The sequence below is a fragment of the Pongo pygmaeus genome, chromosome 13 (genome assembly GCF_028885625.2).
Source record: "Pongo pygmaeus isolate AG05252 chromosome 13, NHGRI_mPonPyg2-v2.0_pri, whole genome shotgun sequence".
NCBI lineage: Eukaryota > Metazoa > Chordata > Mammalia > Primates > Hominidae > Pongo > Pongo pygmaeus.
In genome coordinates, this window is record NC_072386.2 from 125,578,469 (window position 1) to 125,590,912 (window position 12,444).

General features: G+C 51.5%; 1 long non-coding RNA gene across 4 annotated transcripts in view; it reads right to left on the reverse strand.

Annotated features, from left to right (window-relative positions):
• LOC129043760 (uncharacterized) overlaps positions 1 to 11,322 on the reverse strand; it is a 44,927-nt gene extending 33,605 nt beyond the window's left edge. For all 4 annotated transcript variants that reach the window (XR_010123390.1, XR_010123391.1, XR_010123389.1 and 1 more), the window contains exon 1: positions 11,242 to 11,322. This is a non-coding gene — a long non-coding RNA (uncharacterized LOC129043760). The remainder of the gene's footprint in view (positions 1 to 11,241) is intronic.
• Between the last annotated feature and the right edge of the window lie 1,122 nt (positions 11,323 to 12,444).

Here is a 12,444-nt window from a genome sequence, read left to right on the forward strand (position 1 = left end):
ATGCTCACAGGCATGTAGTATATTCTATGTCCTTGTACTTTAACCAAAATATCTGTGCTGGACGTGCTCACAGGCATGTCCCAGCTCGCAGCCCATGCCCCTTCCTTATTTGGAAATGTTATTACTTTTCTAAGTCCTTTCATAAGCAACTTCCTCTTTTCCTCTGTCTTTCCATTACTTTTACCTATTTTAAAAAGTTTTAAACGGTTAGCCAATCAGGTTTTAGTTTAGATTGTAAGGTCTGGCTCCAGCCAATGGAGACAGGACACAGTAGCAGGGACAAACTTTGTAAGGAATAAAAATTGCTTCCTTCCTTTGTTCGGATGTGCTCTCACCATTGTTCCATCTGCGATGAGCACCCTTTCTGCAGAAAGTACGAAAGGCCTTGCTGAGAGAATTAAATTTATGTTCAAGTGCTATTTCTTTGCAGCACCGGGGAACAAGCGTTCTGTTTCTAAATAAACATTTTTACATGTAACATAGATACCAAAGTTGAGGCATGGAAAATAAAGTTTCTAGAACAAGTGCACAAAGCCTCCATCTTCACTGGGAAGGTAGTGAGCAAACTGAGAGAGTGCAATTGCCGTCCAAAGAAGGGAGAGGGAAGATGGGGCAGAAGAATAGTTCAAGAAATACTGACCAAAACTCTCTAAATCTGATCAAGAGCATGAACCTGCATATCTAAGATCTCAATGAAATCCTAGCAGGAGGCCGGGCACGGTGGCTCACGCCTGTCATCCCAGCACTTTGGGAGGCTGAGGTGGGTGGATCATCTGAGGTTAGGAGTTCAAGACCAGCCTGACCAACATGGTGAAACCCTGTCTCTACTGAAAATACAAAATTAGCCAGGCGTGGTGATGCACACCAGTAATCCCAGCTACTTGGGAGGCTGAGGCAGGAGAATCGCCTGAACCTGGGAGGCAGAGGTTGCAGTGAGCCGAGATTGCACCACTGCACTCCAGCCTGGGCAACAAGAGTGAAATTCTGTTTTGGAAAAAAAAAAAAAAAAAAAGAAACCCTAGCAGGATAAACACAAAGAAAAAACCACACCAAGGAATACTGCTAAAAACAAATGGTCAAGGGAAAACCTTTTTTGTTTTTTGAGACAGAGTCTCACTCAGACCTTCCACTTCCACTGTTCTTCCACCTTCCCTACGGATCAGTGTTTCCATCTGGTAACACCTCCCCGAGCTGTAGAGCTCCCTTCAGCGTTGCTGGGGGTATGGATCTGCCAGCAACAAATTCTCTCAGCTTTCACTCAACTGAAAAAAGTCTTATTTCTCCTTCATTTTTGAATCATGTAGTTATGATTCTAAGTTAAGAATTTTTGTCTTGCAGCACCTTAGAAATGTTCTTTCATTATCTTCTCCTTTTATGATGAGAAGTCATTTACCCTTCTGATTAATTTTTCCTTTTTTCTTCTTCTCCGGTTGTTTTTAAGATTTTCCCTTAAACGGTGTGGTGGCTCACACCTGTAATCCCAGCACTTTGGGAGGCTGAGGCGGGTGAAGGTTAGGAGTTCTAGACCAGCCTGGCCAACATGGTGAAACCCCATCTCTACCAAAAATACATGGTGGCTGTGCCTGTAGTCCCAACTACTTGGGAGGCTGAGGCATGAGAATCACTTAAACCAGGGAGGCAGAGGTTGCAGTGAGCCAAGATGGCACCACTGCACTCCAGCCTGGGTGACAGAGTGAGACTCCATCTCAAAATAAATAAACAAATGAAAATAAATAAATAAATAGGCAACAGAGGAGAGAGAATGAAGTACTAAAACATGCTTGACCAGCTCAAGGTAAGATAGGTAAGACAGAACAAAGATAGGATATAAAATAAATAGCAAGATGGTACTCCTAACAGAACCATATCGATAATTATTACATGTAAATCAACTAAACACTCAGAAGGCACAGGTTGTCAGGATGGATTCTTTTTTTTTTTTTTTTTAAAAAAAGAAGGATCCAGTGACTCGCTGTTTACAAGAAGGCACTTGCAGGGACAAACAGGATGAAAGCAAATGAATAGAGAAACACACACCATACAAACAGCGACCTTGTGACGCACCCTACAGATAGCCTCAGTTCATTTTCCTACGTGCTCAGCAACCACTGTTTCCTGTTCCCAGTCACACAACCAGGCTGTGTTCCCTAGTGTTCCTTGCAGTCACCCAGCTGTGGTTCAGGTCGGGCCGAGGTGCAACAGGTGGAAAGGAGGTGTGCCATCACCATTAGGCACCAGGGAGTCACCAGAAGCCCCTGCCACAGGCATTCCCATGCTCTCTTCCAGTTCCAAGTGACTGGAATGGAGACCACCCTCAGGACAGGGGCCACATATGGAAGGTGGAAAAGCCACATGCTAGAAGAAGCTGGTGACCTGGAATCACTGTGGAAGGAGGGGTGTCTGGCCAGGGACACTTACCCTGTACTTTTATGACAGCAACAAATAAACGTGTCTGTGTGTGCATGCATGTGTGTGTGTGTGCATGTGTGCGTGCATGCATGGTGTGTGCGCGTGTATGTGTGCATGCATGTGCATATCCGTGTGTGTGCGCATGTGTGCGTGTGTACGTGTGTGTGTGCCTTTATGTGCATGTCCGTGAGTGTGGGTGTGCATGCGCATGTGTGTGTGCATGTGTGCGTGTGCACGCATGTGCATGTGCGTGTGCATGTGTGCATGTGTGTGTAGCCACTGAGATAGCTGTTTCAGTTTGCTTTTCCTTAATACTCTCTACTCATTTACTTTGCAGCCCACATTGCTTTCTCGAGATATATAATCTGATATTATAATTATGCATTCGTTTGATTGTTTGTCTAGTTGTTTATTTTCTGTTTGCCCTCAATAGAACAGGTTTCTAGAGCACAAGGACCAGTCTTTCTGTTCCCTACTGCACCACAGGGCAGAAAACAGTACCTGGCACATAGTAGGTGTTTATTAAACAGAAGCCCTTTTTCTCTCGTACTTGTGAGACCACAACAGTTGGAAGCCAAATCCCTGTGTGCTAGCGCAGGGAATGCTGCTATAGAGCACCCATAGGGAGGCTGGGGGTGGGGCAAGAGCATCTGTAGACCCATAGGGAGCTCTGTGGACCCCGTTTTCTCATCCTTAGCAAAAATGCCCTCAGAGGTCCAGCAGCCGACCTGTGCCCGGTCCCGGTGATATGGGTGGTTCCCTCCATGGTACTTTATTGCTTACTTTTATTTCTTGCACAGAGATCACTCTGTGAATTACTTCGTTTTTTAAAAAAGATCGATTCAAATGTAATTTGTTCAATGTATTAAAATCACAATTTCAAAAGTCCAGTGCTTCTTGAGACTTTAAATTTGGCTGATAAACCTTGTTCTACCTGTTACAGGCAAATGTTAATAACTTCCTTTATGAGGCCTGTGAATAATTCTTGGTCCATCACTGACTTAGTTCATTTAATAGCTTTAAACATTTTAATTGCACTTCCAAAATTAATGTTTAAATTTATGTTTTTGTACTTCAGCTTTCTATCTTTAGCAAAACCTTCTGAGTATAAATTAATTTTTCAAAATCGAATAATTTAAACATATGACTGTGGGGGGAGGTCTCTTAAATGTTCCAAAACTATACACACACTACAGATTTCCACATGAAATCACTAACTCATTCAATTCCTCGATTTCACATTTTCAATTGGATTATCAGGGTGTCACTGACATAGGCCAAATTCTCCAATACTCAAAATACCAAACTGACAGATTGCTTTATGCTAAAATATTCCTACTATGAGGTTCAATTTCTCGATTCTGTCTAGACTTTAGAAGAAACACACACCTACTCAGGAGGCTGTCTCCACTCAGGGAGCCCAGGTGACTAAGGACCAGGGAATCTGGGCAGCCTGCCGCAGGCTTTTAGCTACCAGCTGTGTGAGTCTTGCCCATGGCACTTTGGTGACAAGAGAAGGTGCCGGGAGGGAGGCCACATCTCTGGGTTCTGTTTCCACACATCCCTGGGAGCCCACCCTTCCCAGCCATGTTCTGCTCACACTGGGTCTGGTACGGTCAAAGTCGAGGTCTTTAAATGGCTTTGTGTTTTCCGGCCCGTATGGCGCCAGGGACGTGGAGCTGGTCTGCCATGGATGAGCCTCACAGGGCTTTTTCCACTTGAGGTCATGAATCTAACCCTTTTGACACCTGCGCAGGGGCCACTGGTGGTACAATTGGGGACATAGCCCGCCACCTCTCCCTAATGGGACTGAACCCGAGGCCAGCGTTTGCTTCATGATTTTGCTCTTCTCTAAGAGGTGCGGATAAGGCTTTGAAGCTGGGGCCAATCCACCAGTTCCCCTGTTCAGGGGGCAGGTGTCCAATGGCCCTCCGTGAGCAATTTCATGCCACCCAACCCCATCCCTGCCCCGGCCCCCACCTGAAGCTGCTGCCGTCCAATTCACAGTCCTGCGTCTTTGCAGCACCGGCTTGGACGGGAGCCTGATCCGGTGCCAGCGTGCCACCCCTTGGCAAGGCTCCTGGTCCGCTCACACCCCTTTTCGCCAGCCAATGTCCTCTAGGGTTGGAACCAACTCCCTGCACGCTGGCCCAGGGAGGTTCCTGGTAATCATCCTGCTTCCCTCTCCCTCCCCTGGGAACCACCTCAGACCGCAGTGGACATTCCTAAACTTTTGTGGACTTACAGCAGATTCTCTGCAAGAGATTTCCTCAAGGGCTGGATTCCACAAGCCCTTCTGTCCTGCTGCGGGCCTCAGGCCAGTGTTCCCGCCAAGCTTTCCCTAAAGACACAAACAGGCAGGCCCTTCCCCCACCGGCCTCAGGGAGACTTCTGCTGGGCAGAGCGTCCCTGCCAGGGGAAGCCAGGCTCATTAACTGGGAAGCCTGTGGGGCCTGCAGAAGACAGTGGCCCTGACGCTGTCTCCACCGCCAGTTGATGCCACCAAGCCGTCGGGAGGGAGTGGTCATCCCCACTGGGGTTGGGAAATGGAGACAGAGGTTACAGTGGGCGGCTGCAGACCTATAAGAACCACGGAGCTCCTTCAGCGGCAAAGACCCTCGAGCCCCAGGGCTGAGCCGAGCTGCCGTAGCCATGGGACCTGCTCTCCTGGCCCTCTCCTTCCTGTGGACCATGGCCTTGACTGAGGACACCTGTCCAGGTGAGTCAGCCCCCCGGGGGGTAGGATCTTAGAGCGATCACACTCTGGGAAGCTGACAGCGGCCACCTGCTGACCACTCACAGCACGCCAGGCCCGTTCTATGCCTTTTGTGAAGGTTCCTGCCTTATTTTCTCAACAGCTTGTTTTAAGCCTCACCCTTTAAAGAGGAGACAGAGGCTCAAAGAAACAGATGCAGCCTAACACGGGGGTCGGGAACAGGGCCCTGGGGCCAAACAGGCAGGTCCCAAATTCAGAGCATGCAGCAGGGCCGTCTCCCCGGGGCCGAATCCTCCTCCATAGAAGGGCCGTCGTGAGAGTCCCACCAGCTGTGGGAGGAGGCAGCGGGCGTACAGGGCACTGGCGGGCGGTGGGCCTAGTCAGAGTCTGTGCCATGATCAATGTCACTGGAAGACCACCCAGCTGGACGTGGGCAGCAAAGTCAAGCCCCAGCTCTGCGGGGAACTTGGCCTGGGATGTGCCCGGCACTGGGACAGGTGGTCCCCACTGTGTCCCTGATGTAGTCCAGGGAGGCTAATGTGGCATCAAGGCTCCAGACCTTCCCTGGGCTCCTGGGGGCACTCAGGTGATTCCCAGCAGCTCCACCTGTGGCTCCACCTTCTGGGGGAGGCTCTGGCCCCCCTGCATCGTGGCCATGCTGGAGTACGTGGCTCTGAACTCAGAACCAGGGATGGCTTCCAAAAACCCTAGTGGGCACCATGGCGTGAGCCTGCTCGTGGTGGACCAGGGACCAGGGTAATGGTGGGTCCCGTGGAGAAAGGCCCCGAGTGGGGCTAGGAAGAAAACGCATGCCACAGAGGCCCTTTCACTGGTTATGTTATGGGTGAGTTAACTTTTTCCCCCAAACATGTCTTATTTTCTAGATTATCCTACATTATTAAGTATTCTTTTTTAATGAGAAAAATTAAGCAAATAAAAAAAGTGGTCTACACTTGCTCTGACCAGTGAGCCAGGGGTGAAGACAGATAAAAAAAATCCACCAAGCAGTGGCAGCTGCCATGTCTCTGGTGAGAGCGCTGCTCCGTTCCACGGTCTCTTAGAGTGCCCTTAGCAGGGCGTATTGATTTCATAATCAACAAAATGAAAAATATTTTTTCAAAGAAGTAAACAACTGTGCCACACCTGGCTCTGTGTCCTTGGACCCCACACTGCCCCTCTCCAGAGGACCTAGAATGCCCCTTCCAGCCCAGTAATTCTACAACCACATTCCCAAGGCCTGGGAGGGAAAATGCTTTGTCAGCCCCAATTCCCCAAGTTTCTTAGAAATATTGATTGTCATTAGTTATTGAAAGTGCCCACTGTTTATTAAGCTCTTTCTAAATGCCATAAATTACACTAAGATATTTAAAATGCACATTCTCTAATCCAACCCTGGCCACAACCTTGTTATTATCCCCACTTGGCAGCCCAGAGCACAACGCTCAGAGGAGTTAAGTGACCTGCCACAGGACACACAGCACTGAGGACATGGGGCTCCCCTAGATCAGGGTGGCCTCCAATGCCAGGGCTCTGCCCCTCATCATCTCTCTGCCTCACCAGTGCCCAAGGGGTGAGGACAGACCAAGGCCCCAGCGGAGCAGATCCAGGCTCCCTGGAACTTCATGGAGAATGCCCTATTTTTCCGTCTGAGCGGGTGATTCTCTGACATACCAAAACAACTACCCCTTCTCCACTAAAGACCAAGACAACGACCGAGATGCTAAAAACTGTGCTGTGCACTATCACGGAGCCTGGTGGTATGCCAGCTGTCACCTGTCAAACCTGAATGGTGGCTACCTCGGGGGGACCCATGACAGCTTTGCAAACGGCATCAACTGAAGTCGGGGAAAGGGAACAACTACAGCTACAAGGTGTCAGAGATGAAGGTGCGGCCCACCTAGCCCGGCGCTGAGGTCAGAGGGTCTCTCCACACATTCTGGCTGGAGGAGCGCATTCCTCAGCCCTCACCAAGAGGGCAATGTGGGGATGGTGGCCCCCATCCTCACGGGAAGAGGGAGCTCCCACCAGTCCCTTGTAGGCATGGCCCGCAGAGCTTTGCGCCCAGTGCCAGCATCCAGTCTCCTGCCTCCCATCTGCAAGGCTAGGCGAAGTCCCAGAGTACCTCCCTCACCACAGCCATCAGTGCTTGCTTGCCTCACAGGCGATCGTGGGATGCCATGGCCATTTGCCCTGCCCTGACCACTGGCCACGCCACTGTGCTGCTCATCCGTCCTTGCTTCCCTGTGACTTGGCCCTACGGGTGGATCAGATGCCCTAGGGCTGAGGGAGTTCCCCACTGGCTAAGACAAAGCAGGGCCACCATGCCTGTTTGTGAATAAAGTTTTATCGGCACAGCCATGCCCACGGCTTCCATATTGTCTCTGGTTGGTTTCTATCATCCCTGGAAGTTTCCAAGTGCCAGGCAGAATAGGGTAGTTGGGATGGAGACCATATGACTCGCAACTCCTAAATTGTGTATTAATCAGTCCTTTACAGAGTGTTCGCTGACCTCTGCACTCAGAGCCACCTGACCCCGGCCACCTGGCCCCTGCTCTGCCCACTCAGCCCCCGTGCTGGGGCTTCCTGCCACCTGCCTCCTAGGGTCCCCCGGGAATCACGCATGAGAGCCTCACACATTGTACCAAAGGTGATTGTGTGCACGTGAATCCCTCATCAAGAATGAAGCAAAGATTTGAAGGAGGCGAGTGGGTGAGACGGATCTGAGCCCATGGGAGAGGGAAAGGTCCTCCTCCCTCAAGCGCTTCCTCTTGGAATTAGCCAGAAGGCTGAGCCCACAAAACCGTGGGTTGCATAAGGCCTGACAACACCTGTTTTCCTTCTGGTCAGCCAAGCAGGCCCTCTCCTGGGACCAGCTGCCCTGAGCCCAGACCCCGCAGAGGGCGGAGGGTTCTCCCCAGCCTCGGTCTCTCTCTCCTGGAGAGGGCTCAGACACCTGCAGGCTCCCTTCCCCACCTCTGGAAATCAGGGCCCTCTCTAGCCTCTGGCTTTGCTTTTGCTTCTGTTAGTCTCTCCGAGCTTTCTTCCGCCTTTTCTCTGCTCAACTCAACTCTCCAGGTGAAAATGCTGGCAGACTCAGTGCGGCTGCTTCACAGATGACTCGTCTCAACCTGCGACCTGCAGGGACCCATAAGCCTCTAGCAGAGGCCTCTGAGGGGCTGAGGCTCACAGGAGAGGGTGTGGGGAGTGTGGAGGAGCCTTGGCTCCTGCCCTCAGGTGCTCCTGGTGCAGGTGAAGGCTATGTGATCACAGAACAGGCCCCTCAGGTGGGCACTGCACCGTTCCCAAGCTCCCATTGTCCGCAAGCACCCATAGCCAGCATAAGGGGGACAGACGGCTGCAGGAGTGGGGGCTTCATTCACATGGGGTGGGTTTGCCCCAGGCCTGGGAGGATGAATCGGATCTGACTCTGGTGGTCCTCCTGTCCACTCTCGGACTCCCCTGTGGACAGCCCCTGGGCTAGGCAGGGTTCCTCTGCCCAAGGGGCAGCCTGGCCTGAAGGAGTTAATGTGGAGGTGGCTGGTGGCACCTGGCAAACCCCCTCTGTGGGACACTGGATGCTGGTTTTCCCGAGTTCTGCTGGCTGCAGCTTCGTGTGGGAGACAGCAGCCCCCAGCGCATTGACCCCCGAGGCAGCAGGTCTCGCAGCCCCACGGTTCTGACTCCGCTGCCTGGAGCCTGGCCCACCTGGCCCTAGTGTGGGTGCAGGGGTCCGTGGGCTCACTGGGAGGGCTGAGTGTAGACCTGGGAATGGCAAGGGCCAGGGGGTGCCCAGAAATTCCCAGCCCCAGCCTTCACCCCCAGGGTGACGCCTGCCACTCCCTACACCTTCACCACCTGGCCTCTGAGTTCAGCTGTGCCCCTCGGGGGGCCAAGCCCATGTTACCTCAGTGGAGGGAGGCTGTGCCTGAGTGGCAGCAATGAGTGCCCTCAGGGGGTGCCCTGGGTGCCTCCTGTACTGAGCCCCAAGCAGCCACGGTGAGCAAGGGAGACCCTGCCCTGAGCACAGATCCCGTCCCTACAGGGGGACAGCCAGCCCACTGCTGACTGCATAGCCGCTCCACTGTGGTGAAGGAAGGGGGACTCGGAGAGCACAGTATAAGCCCCCATACTGAGTCGTCACAGATGCTCCCGGGGAGGGGAGATGACGCTGAGCCCCAGAAGAGGGAGAGGTTTCAGGACGAAGGTGGGGTGGGAGGGAGGTGGGAGAGAAGCTGGCAGAAGGCAGCTTGTGCGCTCAGAGCCTCCTCCCTTAAGCGGGTCAGAATCCTCACTGCACAGGTGTCCCCCAACACCAGCACTGGGCTCAGCGGTGCCCTGTCTCCATTCCCCACCCAGAGGCACTGCCCTCTAACCCCCGAGTCAGGCGACCTCATTGCCAGCGTGGTTGACATGGTACAGCCCCTCGGGTTTTGGTTTCCTTGCCCAAAGTGTCTTTTGTTTTCTAATATGCCTTGTACTTATTGATTGATTTATTTATTTGAGCGCTACGAAAGCCCCTGATTGGGCAGGCCTGGGTTTTATTACTGTTACCACTCTTCTATAATTTACTCAACGTGTGATCCCAATCAGGCAGGGCAATATTCCAGGGTCGGTGCTGAGGACTGGTGGAATGAGTTATCTCTGCCATGGATTCCTGCAGCTTGGCCACTGAGTGTGGTTTTCGGGGCCTGTGGTTTCTGGGATCTCTGACCACATCTTGGTCTGGGGGCCACTGTTTGGGCTGTCCCTGTGTCCTGCTTCTCAGCAGTTTGATGGGGGGCACCTGCCAGGTCACATCGTCATCCTGACCAAGAAAAGAGCAGGAAGTAGAGAGGAGCGGGGCTGGGCTGTGCCTCTGCTGCGTGCTCACTCCCCTGTGACCGCATGCTGAGCCCACACCCAGTCCTCTGTTCTTTGCCCCTCTCTGGTTCCGGGGCCCCAGACCCTTCAGGACCAGGCAGCTGTGCAGAGTAGGCACTGGGCTCCCTGCCTGGCCCCTGCCAAGCTCCTTGTGGGACCTGGTGCTGAGAGGGAGGATGTGGGTCTGTGGGGAGGTGGACTGGGATGGGCAGGAGTCCTGGCTGCCCCTCACCTGAGAGGAAAGGCCTCTGAGAGCCATCGGAAAGCTTATGCTCTGGGTCCCGCAGGATTTTCTTTTCTAAGACCCTACAGGGGTGTACTTGACATTGAATAAGCTATGTGGCTTTGAAGTGCACAACTTGAGTAGTTTGACAGAGGATGCACCCGTGAAACCGGCACCACAGTTGAGACAAGGAACAGATCTGTCACCCCCAGAAGCTTCCTCATTGCAATCCCACCCACCCCCACTCGTCGTGTCCCCAGGCAATGTCTGTGCTTATCTCTGTCACTATAGCTTGTTTTCCTAAGATTTTTTACAAGTGAAATCACATCCTATCCACTCTCTGCTGCCTGTCTTCCTCCCACCGGCAGACCTATTTTAGGGGTCATGATGTACTGTGCACAGCAGTTTGTTTCCTTTCACTGCAGTCATACCCCGTGTGTGGATAGACCACAGCTGTGTATCCATTCAGCAGAGTCATACTCCGTGTGTGGATGGACCACAGCTGTGTATCCATTCAGCAGAGTGATACTCCGTGTGTGGATAGACCACAGCTGTGTATCCATTCAGGGGAGTGATACCCCGTGTGTGGATGGACCACAGCTGTGTATCCATTCAGCCGAGTGATACTCTGTGTGTGGATAGACCACAGCTGTGTATCCATTCAGCGGAGGCCTACCCCGTGTGTGGATGGACCACAGCTGTGTATCCGTTCAGTGGCGTCATACCCCGTGTGTGGATGGACCACAGCTGTGTATCCATTCAGCAGAGTCATACTGTGTGTGTGGATAGACCACAACTGTGTATCCATTCAGGTGTTGATGGACATTTAGGTTGCTTCCAGGTGTGGCCAGGACAAACCAGGCTGCTATGAACCTCTGTGCACAGGCCTTTGTGTAGATACATGGTTTCATTTCTCCCGGGTTAATATCCAGGCTTGGAAATGGCTGGATTGTATGATAGGTGTATTAGTCCGTTCTCACACTGCTCATAAAGATTGGGTAATTTATAAAGGAAAGAGGTTTAATGGACTCACAGTTCCACGTGGCTGGGGAGGCCTCACAATCATGGCAGAAGGCAAAGGAGGAACAAAGCCACGTCCTGTCCGGCAGCAGGCAAGAGAGAGCGTGGTGCAGGGGAACTCCCCTTTATAAAACCATCAGATCTCGTGAGACTTGTTCACCATCACGAGAACAGCAGAGAAAGACCCACCCTCATGATTCAATTACCTCCCACCGGGTCCCTCCCATGACACATGGGAATTATGGGAGCTACAATGTGAGATTTTGGTGGGGACACAGCCAAACCATATCAGTAGGTATGTTTTTAACTTTTTGCAAAATTGCAAAGCAGTTTTCCAAAAAGGCTGCACCGCTTAGTCCAGCAGTGCAAGAGAAGCGGGTCCTCCACATCCTTGTCAGCACTGGGTACCGTCAGTCCTTTTAGGTGGAGCCATTTTCACACGGGTGTGGTGATGTCTCATCACGTTTTGTTTCCATTTTCCTTATGACTAATGATGTCGAGCATCTTTTCATGGGCTTATTTGCTATATCCACACATCTTCTTCAGTGAAGCATCCTTTCACATCGTGTGCCTGTTTTTTTTAATTGGAGGGTTAGTTTTGTTTTTACTGAGTTTGAAGAGTTCTCTCTGTGTTCCCAGTACCACCCCTTTATCAAATGTATGTGATGAATGAGAGCCTAATGCTGCTGTAAGATAATTACCACAAACTTAGAGGCTTACAATCACACAAAACTATTATTTTACAGTTGTGGAAGTCAGAAGCCTAAAATCAAGTTGTTGATAGGGCTAGGTTCCTTCTGGAGGCTTCTGGGGAGAATCTGCTTCATTGTCTTTTCCAGCTTTTAGAGGCTGCTGCATGAGAACTCATGGCCCCTCCCTTCATCTGCAAAGAGTGGCTCCAACCTTGGCTTCTGTCCTCATTGCCTCCTTTTCCTCCCTGATCCTAACTCTACTGCTCCCCATTTAGAAGGACCCTCGGGATTACATCAGGCCCACTCAGAGAAGCCAGGATCATCTCCCCGTGTCATGATCCTTCATCTCATCTGCATTTTGCCATGTATGGTTGATGGCCTTGGGGGCCATTCTTCAGCCTACAACATATGATTTGCAAATATATTCTCTGAGTCTGTGGCTAGGAAGAGTCGATGATGTTAAGCTGCCTATTCTCCTGAAATTGATCTGCAGATGCAATGCAGTCTAAATGTATACATAAGTA